Consider the following 20,418-nt stretch of genomic DNA (forward strand, 5'->3'; position numbering starts at 1 on the left):
TTAGTTCTAAATACCTGGTGGTTATGCTTATTGCCACCCAAGACTGCCTCTGGGGAGCTTACACACTATATCAATAATACTTCATTTTTATTATTATTTTATCTTAAAATCTTCAGTTTATTTTATTATTTTTTAAATTATTTATTTTAATTGGAGGCTAATTACTTTACAATATTGTATTAATTTTGCCATACATTGACATGCATCTGCCCCGGGTGTATATGTGTTCCCCATCTTGCACCCGCCTCCCACCTCCCTCCCCATCCCATCCCTCTGGGTCATCCCAGTGCACCAGCCCCGAGCATCCTGTATCATACATCAGACCTGGACTGGTGATTTGTTTCACATATGATAATATACATGTTTCAATGCCATTCTCCCAAATCATCCCACCCTCGCCCTCTCCCACAGAGTCCAAAAGACTATTCTATATATCTGTGTCTCTTTTGTTGTCTCGTATAGCATATTAAAAAGCAGAGACATTACTTTGCCAACCAAGGTCCATCTAGTCAAGGCTATGGTATTTCCCGTGGTCATGTATGGATGTGAGAGTTGGAATGTGAAGAAAGTTGATCACCGAAGAACTGGTGCTTTTGAACTGTGGTGCTGGAGAAGACTCTTGAGAGTCCCTTGGACTGCGAGGAGATCCAACCAGTCCATTCTAAAGGAGATCAATCCTGGGTGTTCATTGGAAGGACTGATGCTAAAGCTGAAACGCCAATACTTTGGCCACCTCATGCGAAGAGTTGACTCACTGGAAAAGACTCTGATGCTGGGAGGGCTTGGGGGGGGAGGAGACGGGGACGACAGAGAATGAGATGGCTGGATGGCATCACCGACTCGATGGACATGAGTTTGAGTGAACTCCGGGAGTTGGTGACGGACAGGGAAGCCTGTCATGCTGTGATTCATGGGGTTGCAAAGAGTCGGACACAACTGAGCGACTGAATTGAACTGAAGAAAGGAAATATAGGTAGACAGCATAATCCTCATTTCTACATGGGCTCACAAGGCATGGCTGGTAATTAGACTCCCAACCTCTACTATTCATTCTATGTTCTCTTTGTCAATACCTCAGGAAGTTGGATGCTTCCCTCAGTAGGCTATCTCCTGTCTTTCCTAAACCACTGAGCCCTGGATAGTCCTGCCTATGTGAGCTAGCTGCACACTTTCAATAACTTTCACAGCAAGCTAACTGCCCTAAAGGGCGCCACAGGAAAGTCAAAACAACAGTCCTTGCCCCCAATGTGTATCAAGTATACTTTTTCCTTAGTAATCAAGAGCCATCATCAGCCAAACTCATTTTATTTTTTTGCGTGTGTATCCAATGGCATTTGCCTGCTTCCCCCAAACAGCTGGGCAGCTGGCTCAGCTCTAATTCAGTGGAACCACTGCTGGATGCCCTAGTGGAGGCTTCCCCTACTAGGTCTCAACACCAGCACAGGCCCATGTCATAGGGCGAGGAGGCAGATATTTTGTTGGTCACTAATTAACAATGGCAAGGCACTCCAGTACTCTTGCCTAGAAAATTGCATGGACAGAGGAGCCTGGTGGGTCGCGAAGAGTCGGACACGACTGAGCAAATTCACTTTCACTTTTCACTTTCACACATTGGAGAAGGAAATGGCAACCCACTCCAGTGTTCTTTCCTGGAGAATCCCAGGGACGGTGGAGCCTGATCGGCTGTCGTCTATGGGGTCGCACAGAGTCGGACACGACTGAAGCGACTTAGCAGCAATTAGCAGTATTAGTCCTATGTGCCACTTCTGTGTCCACCCTTGGTTCCCTGATACTTTGGCCAAGACAGAAACTGATTGAATATTATATAGTGGAAGAGGCTTTTGTCAAGTTTGTTTTCACAAGGTCTTAACAACAGATTTTTGTAAATGCTCAACTATCATTACCAAAGTTAAATCCTTTACCATATGAATTTGTAACATTTGTTATTGTATAGGAGACCATCCCCAAGAAAAAGAAATGCAAAAAAGCAAAATGGCTGTCTGGGGAGGCCTTACAAATAGCTGCAAAAAGAAGGGAAGCGAAAAGCAAAGGAGAAAAGGAAAGATAAACCCATTTGAATTCAGAGTTCCAAAGAATAGCAAGGAGAGATAAGAAAGCCTTCCTAGTGATCAATGCAAAGAAATACAGGAAAACAATAGAATGGGAAAGACTAGAGATCGCCTCAAGAAAATTAGAGATATCAAGGAAACATTTAATGTAAAGATGAGCTTGATAAAGGACAGAAATGGTAGGGACCTAACAGAAGCAGAAGATATTAAGAAGAGGTGGCAAGAATACACAGAAGAACTGTGCAAAAAATATCTTCATGACCAAGATAATCATGATGGCATGATCACTCACCTAGAGCCAGACATCCTGGAATGTGAAGTCAAGCAGGCCTTAGGAAGCATCACTATGAACAAAGCTAGTGGAGGTGATGGAATTCCAATTGAGCTATTTCAAATCCTGAAAGATGATGCTGTGAAAGTGCTGCACTCAATATGCCAGAAAATTTGGAAAACTCAGCAGTGGCCACAGGACTGGAAAAGGTCAGTCTTCATTCCAATCCCAAAGAAAGGAAATGCCAAAGAATGCTCAAACTACCCCACAATTGTACTCATCTCACACACTAGTAAAGCAATGCTCAAAATTCTCCAAACCAGGCTTCAGCAATACGTGATCTGTGAACTTCCAGATGTTCAAGCTGCTTTTAGAAAAGGCAGAGGAACCAGAGATCAAATTGCCAACATCTGCTGGATCATCAAAAAAGCAAGAGAGTTCCAGAAAAACATCTATTTCTATTTCTGCTTTATTGACTATGCCAAAGCCTTTGACTGTGTATATCACAATAAACTGTGGAAAATTCTGAAAGAGGTGGGAATACCAGACCACATGGCCTGCCTCTTGAGAAACCTGTATGCACGTCAGGAAGCAACAGTTAGAACTGGACATGGAACAACAGACTGGTTCCAAGTAGGAAAAGGAGTACATCAAGGCTGTATATTGCCACCCTGTTTATTTAACTTATATGCAGAGTACATCATGAGAAACCCTGGGCTCGAGGAAGCACAGTTGGAATCAAGATTGCTGGGAGAAATATCAATAACCTCAGATATGCAGATGATACCACCCTTATGGCAGAAAGTGAAAAAGAACTATATGAAAGTGAAAGAGGAGAGTGAAAAAGTTGGCTTAAAGCTCAACATTCAGAAAACTAAGATCATGGCATCCGGTCCCATCACTTCATGGCAAATAAATGGGGAAACAGCGGAAACAGTGTCAGACTTTATTTTTCTGGGCTCCAAAATCACTGCAGATGGTGATTGCAGCCATGAAATTAAAAAACGCTTACTCCTTGGAAAGAAATTTATGACCAACCTAGATAGCATATTAAAAAGCAGAGACATTACTTCACTAACAAAGGTCCATCTAGTCAAGGCTATGGTTTTTCCAGTGGTCATGTTTGTACTTTAAAGAAAGATGAGCACTGAAGAATTGGTGTCTTTGAATGTGGTGTTGGAGAAGACTCTTGAGAGTCCCTTGGACTGCGGAGAGATCCAACCAGTCCATCCTAAGGGAGATCAGTCCTGGGTGTTCATTGGAAGGACTGATGTTGAAGCTGAAACTCCAATATTTGGCCACCTGATGCGAAGAGCTGACTCATTTGAAAAGACCCTGATGCTGAGAAAGATTGAGGGCAGGAGAAGAAGGGAACGATAGAGGATGAGATGGTTGGATAGCATCACCGACTCGATGGACATTGGTTTGGTTAGATTCCAGGAGCTAGTGATGGACAGGGAGGCCTGGTGTGCTGCGGTTCATGGGGTCGTAAAGAGTCAGACACAACCGAGCAACTGAACTGAACATGAATTTGTGTTGCCTGTGGGGTTTTCTAATAAATAGTTGTCTAGCATTCCAAGGTATCATATTTCAATTTCTAATTATGGAATCAATAGAGGATTATTCTGTGGAAATAACAAGAGTTCTGTACTGCTTGTATAGATATCTAAGTGAATAGGGGAAATGGGATGCTAGATCTTTTATTCCTGTCATGCGAGAATAAGGTTGTGTGTTAGTCAGCTTAGTCTAGATTGATCATAAACAGCCCCCATATCTTAATTTGCTTTTTTCTGATCACAATTCATGTTAGCTTTAGTGTAGCTATGATTGTTAACATTTTCAATCCAGAACTAAGTTGGAACAGGAAATCTGTGCATCTTGGGACATGAAGCTCAGGTGTCAGAGGAGAAAAAGCAATGAGAAAATGGCAGAACCTCAGGTAGGCTCTTACTATTTTACTCAAAAATCCCATGCATCTGTTTCACTTACATTGGCCAAAGCAAATCAGATGGCCTGATGTGGGGAAGGGAAAAATTTTACATCAGTGGGGTGGCAAAGTATATACCTTGCAAACAATTGGGGAAAACATTAATATCACATGCCTAAAAGCTAGTGTTTACTCCACTTAAGACAGAGCATTGCAATCCACACTGAAACTACTTTTCAAAGGTGTTTTAAGATTTTACTTTGATTAAATTTAAAAAAATATAAAAGATATATAAAGTATTTTCTTAGGTTGTTTCTTTTCTTGGTATTTTTCTTCCCTCAAAGGTTGTAGTCAGTAAGGTTTTTTCATCATCTTTTTTGACTGGTTTCATAATTTCAGTACGGAAGTGCTCCCCAGAGAATCAAGAAGATGTTGACTTGTAGTTCTATTTATACATCGTAAAGAACCCTAGGATTTAGGCAAGAGTTTTTACATTCATGTTCTGAAAGGTTAAGTAAATTTCCTGAGCACATGGTCATATTAAGTGATGTATGTTGAGTTCAAACCAAAAATTCAGATATTTAATATACTCATTATTCTTCCTCAGTTTAGTCAGTGTGTCTGACTCTTTGTGACCCTATGGACTGCAGCACGCCAGGCCTCCCTGTCCATTGCCAACTCCTGGAGTTACTCAAACTCATGTCCATTGAGTCGGTGATGCCATCTAACCATCTCATCTTCTGTTGTCCCCTTCTCCTCCAGCCTTCAATCTTCTTCTCAGCATCAGGATCTTTTCCAGTGAGTCAGATCTTTGCATCAGGTGGCCAAAGTATTGTAGTATCAGCATCAGTTCTTCCAATGAATATTCAGGACTGATTTCCTTTAGGATGGACTGGTTGGATCTCCTTGCAGTCCAAGGGACTCTCAAGAGTCTTCTCCAACACCACAGTTCAAAAGCACCAATTCTTTGGCGCTCAGCTTTCTTTATAGTCCAACTCTCACAGCCATACATGACCACTGGAAAAACCATACCTTTGACTAGACAAATCTTTGTTGGCAAAGTAATGTCTCTGCTTTTTAATATTTTGTCTAGTTTGGTCAGAACTTTTCTTCCAAGGGGCAAGCATCTTTTAATTTCATGGCTGCAGTCACCACCTGCAGTGATTTTGGAGACCCCCAAAATAAGGTCTATCACTGTTTCCACTGTTTCCCCATCTATTTCCCATGAAATGATGGGACCAGATGCCATGATCTAAGTTTTCTGAATGTTGAGCTTTAAGTCAACATTTTCACTCTCCTCTTTCACTTTCATCAAGAGGCTTTCTGCTTCTATGCTTTCTGCTGTAAGGGTGATGACATCTGCATATCTGAGGTTATTGATATTTCTCCCAGCAATCTTGATTCCAGCTTGTGCTTCATCCAGCCCAGCATTTCTCATGATGTACTCTGCATAAAAGTTAAATAAGCAGGGTGACAATAAACAGCCTTGACGTACTCTTTTCCCTATTTGGAACCGGTCTGTTGTTCCATGTCCAGTTCTAACTGTTGCTTCCTGACCTGCATACAGGTTTCTCAAGAGGCAAGTCAGGTGGTCTGGTATTCCCATCTCTTGCAGAATTTTCCACAGTTTATTGTGGTCCACACAGTCAAAGGCTTTGGCATAGTCAATAAAGCAGAAGTAGATATACTTCTGGAATTCTCTTGCTTTCTCCATGATCCAGTGGATGTTGGCAATTTGATCTCTGGTTCCTCTTCCTTTTCTAAATTCAGCTTGAATATCTGGAAGTTCACAGTTCAAGTACTGTTGAAGCCAGTCTTGGAGGATTTTAAGCATTACTTTACTGCATGTGAGATGAGTGCAATTGTGCGGTAGTTTGAGCATTCTTTGGCGTTTCCTTTCTTTGAGATTGGAATGAAAACTGACATTTTCCAGTCCTGTGGCCACTGCTGAGTTTTCCAAATTTGCTGGCATATTGAGTGCAGCACTTTCACAGCATCATCTTCCAGGATTTGAAATAGTTCAACTGGAATTCCATCACCTCCACTAGCTTTGTTCATAGTGATGCTTCCTAAGGCCCACTTGACTTTGCATTCCAGGATGTCTGGCTCTAGGTTGGTGATCACACCATTGTGATTACCTGGGTCATGAAGATCTTTTTGGTATGGTTCTTCTGTGTATTCTTGCCACCTCTCCTTAATATCTTCTGCTTCTGTTAGGTCCATACCATTTCTTTCCTTTATTGAGCCCATCTTTGCATGAAATATTCCCTTGGTATCTCTAATTTTCTTGAGGAGATCTCTTGTCTTTCCCACTCTATTGTTTTCCTCTATTTCTTTGCATTGATTGCTGAGGAATGCTTTCTTATCTCTCCTTGCTATTCTTTGAAACTCTGCATTCAAATGGGTATATCTTTCCTTTTTCCACTAGTCTTTCCCCTCTTTTCTATTCACAGCTATTTTTAAGACCCCCTCAAAGAACCATTTTGCCACTTTGCATTTCTTTTTCTTGGGGGTGGTCTTGATCCCTGCCTCCTGGACAATGTCATGAACCTCTGTCCATAGTTCTTCAGGCACTCTGACTATCAGATCTAATCCCTTGAATCTATTTCTCACTTCCACTATTATTCTTCCTATGTCATAGTAATAGATCCTGCTTATTTTCCTGTTACTGTGTGCCTTAAGAAGTTCCATGGTTCTCTGTGCCTTTAATGATCTTAAGCTTTCTTTGAGTCTCTACTTAAAGAGAAGCCTATGCCCTTATTATATCACCATGGATCCTGCCCTGGTGGATTCTGATTCCAGCTTGTCAAAATATATTTGACTACAAGCTCGGAAGACAAAGACATAATATGATGCTTGAACCAGCTGCAACTAGAGATACCAGCAATATGTTGTTTTGTTTTCATGAGAAATTTTGGTATTATTTTATTGATTCTCTGCTCTGAGTTGATCAAAGAGTACTCAAGATTCTATAACAGATCTATATTGATTGACTCTGTGTGAGATGTTCAGCAGGAAAATGCTCCAAGAAGGCAAATTGTTCTCCAACTATTACCTTGGATTATCTTCCTATAAACGATGCATGTTACAAGGGAATTTTTTACCTTTAACTTTCAGCAGGTGGCTGGTCATTTACCTTAACTGTTTTACAGAAAGCACACTGGGGAATTGTTTGCATGAAGGCATGGGCTAGAAGCTTCATCTGGAATCAATTTTTATATTTTAAAATACTCTAAAGGAATAGTTTTTGTATATTTTACTAGTCAACATAATCCAAAGGAATTTTTTCCACGAGGAATAGCCAGGAATCTAAGTTTAACATATATATTGAATTTCTAAAATTATTTTAGCAGATAAACATCTGCAGTAGATACTTTGTCAATAGTGTATGCATTCCCCAGGTTTGTTTTGAAAGGAATTTGAGGGGCATGGGAAACTTAAACTATTTCTAAATGCCGTCTGGAGAAATATATATATATGGGAATGTCTTGGAAAGGTAGAGGGGTAAGAAAGAAGAAGGGGAAAAAAAAGACTTGCCTTCCAATTATTAAAATATATCACAGAGTTATAGAAATTAAAAAACAATACTGAGCCAAAAATAGGGAGTCAAATCAGTGGATCAGAATGGAGTACCAAAATAGTGACATGGATATATGAGAATTTAGTATGTGATAAAGGTGCCATCTCAAATCTATGGAGAAAACACGGTTCACTTAATAAATGGTATTGTGATAACTGACAAGTGTTTCAGGGGAAAATGTTCGGATTTCTATAGCCACTCCTAGGCCAAATAAGTTTCATATGGACCAGTGACTTACATATATAAAAACAGAATTAAATACAAAGAGTACCAATCATGAGTTGTTATTTTTCTAATGTAATCTCTTTTGACTTTTCTGTGTTTTCCATTAAGATACATGTTTCATCAAGACAAGGACTATCTTTACTTCAGTCCCCATTGTATCACTAACACTTAGCATACTATCAGGCTCACTCAGAAAATCGTCAAAATATTAATTATTGCCCATATGTAACTATGAGATACCACTGTTTCTTCCAGTGGGACTGCATATCTATTTGTCTTGTTCAAGACATTGATGGCTAGGAAGAAAGCTAGGAATGGACCCTCAAGCCTGCGGATATAAGATCAATGAAAAAGACAACATAAGTCCTTAGGTAGATTGTTGGGGTGATTAATACTTAAGTAGGTTGTTTTGTTGCTGTTGTTTTTACCACTCAGCCAGTTACTCCACAATCATCAATAAGAATCAGCTTTGAGAAATAATTAAAGTGTGGACATATTGTGATTTTTGCTTTTTCTATTCTCATAGACTGAGGACTCACAAGGCAAACCAAAAGAATCCTTCTGGATGCTGACCTATCTAATATCTGAGCATCAATCTGTTTTCACCACAAACATTGATCTTTGCAGGGTACTTCAGTCCAAAGTTCCCACCATTCTCCTTGGCAAAGAAGATCCCTATCTATGTCCCAGAAGATTTGTGATGAGATTGTTCAACATAGCATGTAAATGTTGAGTTCATTAGAAGTTCATTACATATGGTAGAACACAATATATCACTGTCATCATCATTGACTAAACTTTCTGAAGATGCATGATAAAGACAAACAGAGAAAGCAGAAGTTCCTCTCACATCATGACAGCTGAAACACTCACCTGCTACTTCAACATCATTCATTGTAGTGGGGAAACCATGAGATTTGGACCAAAGTATACCAAATTCCAAACTCTGATTTAAACATATACGAGAGCCATCCAGGAGTTTTTCTTGACCTGAAAGATTCTGTTGGAAGGCTAGTTCTCTGCTGACCCTGGACACCAGGAACCCTCAATATTGTTAGACCACCTCCAGTTTGGTCCCTGCTCAATCACACAGAGCCCTGCCATTTCTCTTCAGCCAGGCTCCAGGGAGGAAGGCAGTGTTAAGAGAGGTGGACATAAAATGATCATTTTCTCAAGCCCATTCAGGAACAAACCAAATAATCTAAAGGAGGAGTCATGGAGGAAGACAAGTTAATATAATCATTCAGAGTGAAGGGGTAAACAAAAGAGCTGGTAGAAAAGAGAAGAAAGAATGTAAGCAAAATGGTTTCATGGTTCAAAGTCTAGATCCTTCCATTACATCTGAAATCAAGTGAGAGAATGGGGCTTCCCAGGTGGCTCAGTGGAAAAGAATCCGCCTGCCAAGCAGGAGATGCAGGTTCAATCCCTGGGTCAGGAAGATCCCCTGGAGAAGGAAATAGTAACCCACTCCAGTATTCTTGCCTAGAGATTCCCATGGAGAGAGAAGATTGGCAGACTACAGTCTATGGAGTCACAAATATACAAAACAAAACAACTAAACAACAACAACTTGGAAAACAAGTAAATTTGGGGGGAGGAAAAGTGGGTAGTGATATGACCACAGAGATTTGGAAAATGTAATTCATTTTCCAAATGAAAGGAAGAGACATAAATCTCCAAAAAGGTCACTTATAAACTAGAAAAGAGATGAAAGGAGAGAATTTTTAGAGTCCAGTATAGATAAAAGAAAGAGTAGGAGAAAATAAGGAAATTAGGTGGGATGCCATTTCTTAATAATTTATTTTTTTGGCTGTGCAAGGTCTTCATTGTTGCAAGGGCTTTTCTCTGGCCTCAGCAAGCAGGGGCTACTCTCTAGTTACAGCGCACAGGCTTCTTCTCATTAAGGTGGCTTCTCTTGCTGTGGAGCAAGGGCTCTACGGTGCTTAGGCTTCAGTAGTTGTAGCACATGGGCTCAGTAGGTGCAGCTCCTGGGCTCCAGAGCACAGGCCCTATAGCTGTGCTGCAGGGGCTCAGTTGCTCCTTGGCACATGGGATCTTCCCGGACCAGGAATTGAACCCACATCCTCTTAGCTGGCTGGCAGATTCTTTACCACTGAGCCACCAGGAAAGCCCCAATAAGATGATACTTTGAAAAAAGATTCTAAGAAATAAATCTTTTCTTTTGTGAAAAATCTTAGTCAGGAAACACCCAGGGATGGGGTGTTTTGCTTGCTTCATACAGTGCTTTGTACAGTTCCCCAGGCACAGAACTCCTTATAAAGGTCCTACCCCATTCTTCATACCTGACCCCTCCCTTAAGTATGAGCCCCTGAACTCAGACAGCTCACCCTGGATTGCATGAAGGCCATATCACATCACTTTCCAAGGCCTGTGAGTCCCTGAAGATGATGGTTGAGTGCTGGGCACTTATCTACAGACTAAGGTCAGCCACTCCCTTCTTCACCTCGCTTACTCTATCAGCCAGGCAGTCAATGGCTCAATATGCACTGAGCACCCTTGCCTTCATGAGGTGAGGGAGGGTCCATCCTCAAGAAGCCTGCCTTCCAGGTACCCAGCTGCCTTCCTGTCTGGAGGGAGAATACCTAGTGGGGGTCATGCCCTCAGCTCTTTAAATACCTTCTCTCAAGAACTCTTCACATTCAAACTTGCTCTGAGAAGAGAATTTGCTGTGTAGGGGAGAGGCAGCATTTAGGGAGCAGCAGAGCTTTTACGCACTCTAAAATTTTTCAGGCAGCTTCCTCTTCTTACCACTAAGGTGGTCTCATTCTCAGATCTTTCACCTGGTGCTTTGGTGAGAATCTACCCTTCAGCCAGTGGATCATCTGACATGACTGCTGACATATGTGACATTCATCAAAACCATATCTTTAATGGAAAGGAGCTTCTTGTCCTACCTTACTGGTTGAACGGGGGTTCAACAATACTGCACCTAAAAGCATAGTCTACTCATTCAATCACTACCATAATAATTCAATCAGTTGATTCAGAAAGTAGGACCCTGAAGGATGGAGGAGAGGGCAGGATGTTTTATAAGACGGAGATGGCAGAGAGCACACAGAAGAAGATAAGTCACTTTGGAGAAGAGATTTAGTAACAACCAGAGTATTTGGGTATTAGGAGTAAGATGCCTGGAGGGTCATTGAAAGGGAGAGAGAAGAAAAAGTAAACCTTAGAACCAAAGTAAACTTTACCTGTGTCTGTACCTCTATGAGGCCCTGCTCAGTATGTAGTCTGCAAAAATCCAAAGTTAAGCCACAGTTATGTACAGTGAATATTAGGGGAAGCTGGGTGAAGGATGTATAGAAATGCTGAATTATTTTCTTATGGCTCTTTTTTATAATAAATTATTCTAAAATAAAAGGATAAACAAAAAAGATGTTTCTTAAACACCTCCAAATCATGTTGGTGCAACATTACGAAAGCTGTATAAATTTTACAGTTGACAAACTTGGCTTTGAATTCAGGTTCAGCCACTTGCTGCCTTTGTGACCAGTGAGCCACTTGACCTTTCTGCACCTCAGTTCCCTCATTCATCAAAAAGCCCTATTTTATAGGATTGTTTTGAGAACTGGGGATACTGTATATTAATCATGGAGCACAGGGGCCATCCCAGACTTTGGTTCTTAGAAAATGTTAAATTTTTTGTTTTTAATATGCACCTTTTAAGGGCTCCCTATTGCTTGCCCAATAAAGTTCTTGTTTCTAAACATGACTTTGTAGCCCCTTTGCCACGGCCTCAAACTGCCCCAGCCTCATCTTCCCGAGGCATCCTTGGCCCAGCCACCCCAACTGACCGCTCACACCTTGACACATTCTGCGTTCATCCTGTATGTACTCACACCATTCTCCCTGGATGCATTACTTAGCCCCAGCTTCAAAACAGACAATTGATTAGCCAGTGTCCTGGGTTCGAGTCCAGATTCACCAAGGACTTAGTGACCCTCAACAAATCCCCGCTTATCTCCGAGATAAAATCAAAGCCACCATGAAGTGGGATAGCAATAATAATTCCTCAAAGCGTGGGAGGATCAATGAAGCCCATGAAAGTGCCCTGTAAAATTCAGCCTGAACCCAGAGGCACTCAACCTCAGTTGCCAAGAAGTAAGCTGAGCAGTTTGGTTTTTTTTTAAATACCAATACCTGATGCCATTCTGACAGGTTTGTTTGTTGGTTGGTTTCAGTTGCCCAAGGAATTCTAAAGTGAAGTGAAGCCAGGGTGAACTACTGATCTTAATTTAAGCATTAGTTGCTCAGTCGTGTCCTACTCTTTGTGACCCCATGCCCTGTAGCTGGCCAGGCTCCTCTATTCTTGGGATTCTCCAGGCAGGAATACTGGCGTGGGTTGCCATTCCCTTCTCTAGGGGATCTTCCTGACCCAGAGATCGAATCCAGGTCTTCTGCATTACAGACAGTCTCTTTACCAATCGAACCACCAGGGAAGCCTTATCTTAACTTCAGTTCAGTTCAGTTCAGTTGCTTAGTTCATGCGACCCCATGAACCACAGCACGCCAGGCCTCCCTGTCTCTCACCAACTCCTGGAGTTCACTCAAACTCATGTCCATCGAGTCGGTGATGCCATCCAGCCATCTCATTCTCTGTCGTCCCCTTCTCCTCCCACCCCCAATCCCTCCTAGCATTAGACTCTTTTCCAGTGAGTCAACTCATCGCATGAGGTGGCCAAAGTATTGGAGTTTCAGCTTTAGCATCAGTCCTTCCAATGAACACCCAGGATTGATCTCCTTTAGAATGGACTTGTTGGATCTCCTTGCAGTCCAAGGGACTCTCAAGAGTCTTCTCCAGCACCACAGTTCAAAAGCATCAATTCTTCGGCGATCAGCTTTCTTCACAGTCCAACTCTCACATCCGTACATGACCACGGGAAAAACCATAGCCTTGACTAGACGGACCTTTGTTGGCAAAGTAATGGCTCTGCTTTTTAATATACTATCTAGGTTGGTCATAACTTTCCTTCCAAGGAGTAAGCATCTTTTAATTTCATGGCTGCAGTCAGCATCCACAGTGATTTTGGAGCCCAAAAAAATAAAGTCTGACACTGTTTCCACTGTTTTTTCATCTATTTCCCATGAAGTGTTGGGACCAAATGCCATGATCTTTGTTTTCTGAATGTTGAGCTTCAAGCCAACCTTTTTACTCTCCTCTTTCACTTTCATCAAGAGGCTTTTAGTTCCTCTTCACTTTCTGCCATAAGGGTGGTGTCATCTGCATATCTGAGGTTATTGATATTTTTCCCGGCAATCTTGATTCCAGCTTGTGCTTCTTCCAGCCCAGCGTTCCTCATGATGTCCTCTGCATATAAGTTAAATAAGCAGGGTGACAATATACAGCCTTGACGTACTCCTTTTCCTATTTGGAACCAGTCTGTTGTTCCATGTCCAGTTCTAACTGTTGCTTCCTGACCTGCATACAGGTTTCTCAAGAGGCAGGTCAGGCAGTAGCTACTGTTATTAGTAGCATTTTACTAACATGTCAGTTGAAGTACAAAGAAGGTAAGTAAACTGTCTGAGGTCACACAATTTGTATCTGGTAGTCAAATTTGAGCTCAGGTTTTCTGGCTCTGGCTCTCCCTCTGGGCTCCTAACTCCTCCATGCTACTACAATTTGTTTGGCAATATGATGTTACTGATTTCTATTATTATCAACAGACTTGTCTTCCATTCTCCCTATAGAAACTATATATAATAGTCAACTATCAATCTTCCCTTATCAAATTCTTCCAGAAATGATGTTATTAATTACAGACATTTAGACAATATTTTCTATGTATTAGCCCTGTTCTAAGTGCATAGCAATATATTTAATTCTCCATTAATCCAGTAAGGCAGATACTATTATGACCCACTTCCTATATAAGATAAGTAAGGCATGCAGAGGTTAAGGAACCAGCCTAGGTTATACAAATAAGTGAATGGTGGACCAGGATCTAAACTCAGGGTCTTCAGAGTCAGTCTCCTTATTACTTTGCTATGAAGGCTTTCTTTGTAGTGGGAGTTTGGGAGACATGGTCTTAGAACTAAATTTTGTTACTGTTTTTGTTATTACGTCCCTCATAGCATTGGTATGAGAAACATAGTGCCAATAAACAGAAAGCATTCAGAACAGAGCCTAACACATAGTAAGGACTGTGTTCACTGAAAGTTATTGCTTTCAATTTTCGATAGCCCATCTGGCTTATCAATCACAATTCTGGCCTCATAAGCCCCATTTGAAAATCAGGGCATATGACCTTTGCCCTGTGGGATCCCAAGTTGTCAAGGGTATGACTGGCTCTGCCTGGGGGACCGAGGCAAACCCACTTTTGGTTTTCTTCCCAAATTAGGAGTGATACGAGTCACATGTCCAATAAAGAACCTTGATCTTGGACTCATGTAATACCAAAATATGATCCTAGGAAGCATGCTGTATGCCTCTAGTATGATGTATCAACTACAAATTTGCACTTATCAAGAGCATTGCCAATGACTGAACAACAAAGGCATGTGCCCTCTGCCTCTATGGAGACTGAATCCATCCTGCTATAGCTGTTGACCTTCAACAACCCCTGAGGGAGGTCAGGGTGGAGTGAGGCACTCTGTGCTCCAGGGAATCTGGTGGGACAGGTCTTTAGATAGTTGGATGTTTTTAGGAACAGATTTTATGATCTCCATCCTTGCATCGCCTCATATCTAGAGAAGCATCTAGATCCCTTCATGGTGATATCAGATCCTTATAACTAACAAAAAACCTTTTGTAAATTGAGTGCTTCATGGTATTGAACTCCCCCTTCACCAAAACTGTATATATTGACTTTCCCCCACTGCCGCTTTGGAGAATTCTCTCAGAGCTATCTGAGATGCTGCTTCCCAGGCTGCAGTCCTCCTTTTGCCCCAAATAAAACTTAACTCGCAGTTCTCAAGTTGTACATCTTTTTTTAGTCAACAGTTATGGCGACCACAAAGGGACCCAGAGTGGACTTCCTTCCTTCAACTGGACTCCACAAGGAACTGGAGCTTTGGTACCAGCAGTGGCCCCTTGTGCCCATCTACCTCCTTGGGGAGTGCAGATGAATTTGGGTAAGTCTCTCTGGGTTCTCAAATCTCCTGTATTGGTTGAGATTCTGAGTTTTATTTGGTGGTGGAATGGGTTACCTGCCCCCTCCCAGCAGGAAAGATACTGGGTGGGGCCCGGGTGAAACATCTGGGGCATAGCCACTCATGGTCTAGACACCGAGTGGGGTTCAGTTGAAAGATACTGAGAAATTCCCACCCAGGCAAAAGATACTGGGTAGGGGACTGGCTGACAGATGCCAGGAGAATTGCCCACCCAGTAGGCAATTGCCCACCCAGTAGCCCCCACCTACCCAGTAGGCTCTGGGCAGGGGTCTCAGTTGAAAACAATCAAGGGATACCCAGGGCTTGGCTGAAAGATGCTGAAGTTGCTCCATTGTAGGGGACTGAATGGCCTTGGCTGAGTGGTTAAGTAAGAGGCTGATCGGACACTTTTCCTCAATTTGACTGCCATTATAGAATTTGTCAGGGTAAAAGTGAGGAAAATAAGTGAGAGCTTTGCTCTGAAGAAAAGGGACAAGATTCCTCCTGGCTGGTTTCAGTTTTCTCATGTGACTGAGAAATTTACAGGAGTGGTGGCGGCCTAGTAATCATACCTTGCAATAGTCCCATAGGGAAACTCACTCATTAATTAAAATACTTGCTCGTCTGGGGGTCACACATAAGAACCGGCCATTCAGTGACCTGGGCAGCCACAGAGGTCTTAGATTGCTGGTGGCAGGATCCAAGACATGTAAGATGAGCTGAAATGATTCAGGGGTGACTTCTGGAGGAATTAAGTTCATGAGCAGCACATGGGGCCACTACGCAGGTTCACTAGTGATTTTTATCCCTGACAAATTCAGCTTAAAATGGGAAACAGAATCTTTCAAAAACAGAAACAAAGGGGTGTCAGAAAGCCAGCCTCTGACTAACACTCTAGCCAGATTTATGTACAATACGTATGGAGCTCATACTTACAAGTATCTAGTTAATTGGAGAAATTATACTAAAAGAGATCTCAACCTAAAATGGCTAAATTGGGGTTCTTTTGATATTCCAAAATTGGTATTTTTTTCAATTAGAAAAGGCCAGCTGTGCTTACTTTCACCGGTATCTAGCAGCAACTTAGCAGCAGCAGCAGCAGAAGCTCCTAAAACAAAATGATAGAGTAACTTCTTCGCAGGAAACCAACAAGAAATTGCTTGAAACTGTATCAGAACTAAAAAAGGCTGCTAGCACTGACTTTGCCACATCATAGGTCTAATGGAGCTGCGAAGTCACATTTGGCATTTATGCTATTTGGCTTTTGAGTTTTGGACATTACTTTACCGTCTTTTGGGGGCACTCTTGCCACTTGGCTTTTGATTTCTGGGCATCTCTTTGCCTCTTGCTTCATTTGGAGTGAGATTCCTGGCTGGTGAAATTCTGGTTCAGTTTGGTTTGTTGGTTTGGTCTGAATGCACAGACATCTGGTACAAACTGCTTGAGCTAATATGGGAATTGCTCACTCTAAGGTTCCACACTCCACCTGGAAACCCCTTGGGGAAAATTTTTTTTTTTTTTTAATTTTCTGGACTGGTCAATCTATAGCTATGATCCAATGACAAGAAAAATAGCCTAAAAATATTACATCTTTATTGACATAGGCTAGGAAAATAGACTGACGTTCCCTTATGTCCAGGACTTCCTCCAGTAATAAACACCCAGGGGCTGGTCAAACTAAGACCCCTACTTCCCCAGAGGGACAATCCCAGCTGGGACCAATCTGCCCTTGTTGTCAGGGCCAAGTTGAGCATTATCTGGTCTAAATTTTGGCTATAAAAACTATGGTCACAGAAAAATACAATTTTTGACAATGTGGTGTCACAATATTCTTTAGATGCCAGAGGAAGCTTGAAGAAAAATTTATCCCTTTAAGAATTCTTGCCCTGAGGAAATAACTCCTCCTCTACCTTTAGACCAGAGTTCTCTGGAACACTTATCTGCTGCTGCTAAGTCGCTTTAGTCATGTCTGACTCTGTGCGGCCCCATAGATGTTAACCCACCAGGCTCCCCCGTCCCTGGGATTCTCCAGGCAAGAACACTGGAGTGGGTTGTCATTTCCTTCTCCAATGCATGAAAGTGAAAAGTGAAAGTGAAGTCACTCAGTCGTGTCTGACTCTTAGTGACCCCATGGATTGCAGCCTACCAGGCTCCTCCATCCATGGGAATTTCCAGGCAAGAGTACTGGAGTGGGGTGCCACTGCCTTCTCTGGGAAAACTTATTTAGACCATCTCTAATTCCTAAAACCAAAAGGAAATGAAAAAGGGGAACAAAGCCTTTTAAAATCTTATTCCAACCATTTTTTACAACTTGTATTCACAACTAAGTTTGGAAAACAAAGCTATAGGATCTCTTGTGTCTGTTTGGATATATGTATATCTCAGTGTGTGTCTTTGTTTTTTTTGGATAATATTGCTGACTGCTGAGATCACTTTGTAAATGAGCTCTAATTTAACTGGCCTTAAAAAAGTTAAGCACTTACAAATCAAATAATTCTAAATACAAGAGAAATTAACCTAAATGAATTTCAGGTTCACATGAACTGGGAAATATTCAGTATTAAATACCTGATATGAATGTTTGTTTGATCTAATTAATATAGACATGTCTAAGAGTAATTAACATTAAGCAGAATATTTTCATTGTACCTAGGTTTAATATAAGTTAAATATTATTATTATATCTGTTATATTTTGTCAGCAAGGAAATTACCTTGAGTAAAGAAACTTCGAGCTTTTAGATAAACTTTATTAAGAATAATTATGCTTTAGGAATGTCTGTCTAAAATAGTCTCTCCAGATTGGGGTAACTTGAATTTCTAAGGGTTGTGCTAAACTAAGTGTTGGAAGTCCATTGAATAACTAAGTTATTTCCAAATAAGATAAGATTTTGAAACATTTAGTACTGAACATTAATTTCCTCTTACTGAGAAACTAAAGAGATTTGGGATTAAAAATGAATGATGTTTGGTGCCATCCTAAAATGTTCTAAGAAAGCAAAGGTTTTAGAAATTATCACTGGTATTTTTGCTCACCAACTATAAAATGCTAACATAAAAGTCAGTTCTTGATTGCTTAAGGGAAGTAGGAAGTGTGTTTTCGGTAAAGAAGGTATGAGGGGTGGAACTACACTTTGTGAAAGGAAAAGGAAGTAAGCCTGACTTATAGGTGGCTTTTTAGGATGGAAGAACACAGTAATGGGTACAGAAAGTGATAAGGTTTGTGAAAAGTGAGCCATGAGAAAAGAGTTTTGTATATGGTTAGGACGCTTACTCCTTGGAAGGAAAGTTATGACCAGCCTAGATAGTATATTAAAAAGCAGAGACATTACTTTGCCAACCAAGGTCCGTCTAGTCAAGGCTATGGTTTTTCCCATGGTCATGTATGGATGTGAGAGTTGGACTGTGAAGAAAGCTGATCGCTGAAGAATTGATGCTTTTGAACTGTGGTGCTGGGGAAGACCCTTGAGAGTCCCTTGGACTGCAAGGAAATCCAACCAGTCCATTCTAAAGGAGATCAATCCTGGGTGTTCATTGGAAGGACTGATGCTAAAGCTGAAACTCCAATAGTTTGGCCACCTCATGCGACGAGTTGACTCACTGGAAAAGACTCTGATGCTGGGAGGGATTGGGGGTAGGAGGAGACGGGGATGACCGAGAATGAGATGGCTGGATGGCATCACCGATTCGATGGACATGAGTTTGAGTGAACTCCGGGAGTTGGTGATGGACAGGGAGGCCTGGAGTGCTGTGGTTCATGGGGTCACAAAGAGTCGGACACGACTGAGCGACTGAACTGAACTGAGGACTAAGTTTAAAATAAAGTTAATTAAGTTTATCCTTTAAGTAAAGTAAGCTGGTACAAAAACTTGAATTTAGCTTTTCTCTCCGTTAAAAGGATACCTTTTCTTCAGATATTGAACTGCCTTTGATGATGGATTTAAGTTTCTCTCTTAAATGATCCGTTCTGAAATCCTTTATTGTTATTCTGGCTAAGTGAATAGCTATTGTTTCACAATGACCTAAAATCCTATCTGACTGAGTGTTCTAAACCTTTTTGATATTTGTTGATAAAGCTTCCTAAATCATTCTAATGAAGAACTTGATTTATGGCTAACTTTGGGATATTTCAGAGGACCACTGAAACATCCTAAGGAGAGATATTACACTAATTAGGTTCATTTTGTAAACAAAATTACATGGGAAGTATTGTCAAGTGAGTAGTAAATCTTGGGTTATATTGTATGGTAAATGTTACTAATATAGACATCCTAAAAACTATATGGAGCTCCTAAAATTCTGATATATTGGGGTAAAAAGTTATCAGTCATAATTCTAGTTATCTCAAAATACTGTTATAGCACTAACCAAGTTTAACAAAATGATTCCTCTTAAAAAAAAATTATAGAAACCAAGTTTAACAAAATGATTCCTCTTAAAAAAAAATTATAGAAAGGACTTTTGGATAAATACCAGTTTCTGAACTAGGTAAGGATTCTAATGGAAAACCTGATGACTTCACCTGGTAGCTCAGATGGTAAAGTGTCTGCCTACAATGCGGGAGACCCGGGTTCAATCCTTGGGCCAGGAAGATCTCCTGGAGAAGGAAATGGCAATCCACTCCAGTATTCTTGCTTTGAAAATCCCATGGATGGAGGAGCCTGGTAGGCTACAGTCCATGGGGTCGCAGAGAGTCGGACATGACTGAGCGACTTCACTTTTAAAAAAGGCCTGAATGAACTGACAAATATGCTTTTAACTTTTATGGTTTCTATCTGATCATGAGGAACGCTGGACTGGAAGAAGCACAAGCTGGAATCAAGATTGCTGGGAGAAATATCAATAACCTCAGATATGCAGATGACACTACCTTATGGCGGAAAGTGAAGAGGAACTCAAAAGCCTCTTGATGAAAGTGAAAGAGGAGAGTGAAAAGGTTGGCTTGAAGCTCAACATTCAGAAAACAAAGATCATAGCATCTGGCCCCATCACTTCATGGGAAATAGATGGGGAAACAGTGGAAACAGTGTCAGACTGTTTTCTTGGGCTCCAAAATCACTGAGATGCTGATTGCAGCCATGATATTAAAAGACGCTTACTCCTTGGAAGGAAAGTTATGACCAACCTAGATAGTATATTAAAAAACAAAGACATTATTTTGCCAACCAAGGTCCGCCTAGTCAAGGCTATGGTTTTTCCAGTTGTCATGTATGGATGTGAGAGTTGGACTGTGAAGA

This window comes from Moschus berezovskii, chromosome 3 (assembly GCF_049115385.1).
Source record: "Moschus berezovskii isolate FMDL1 chromosome 3, NW_MosBer_1.0, whole genome shotgun sequence".
In the NCBI taxonomy this organism is placed as follows: domain Eukaryota; kingdom Metazoa; phylum Chordata; class Mammalia; order Artiodactyla; family Moschidae; genus Moschus; species Moschus berezovskii.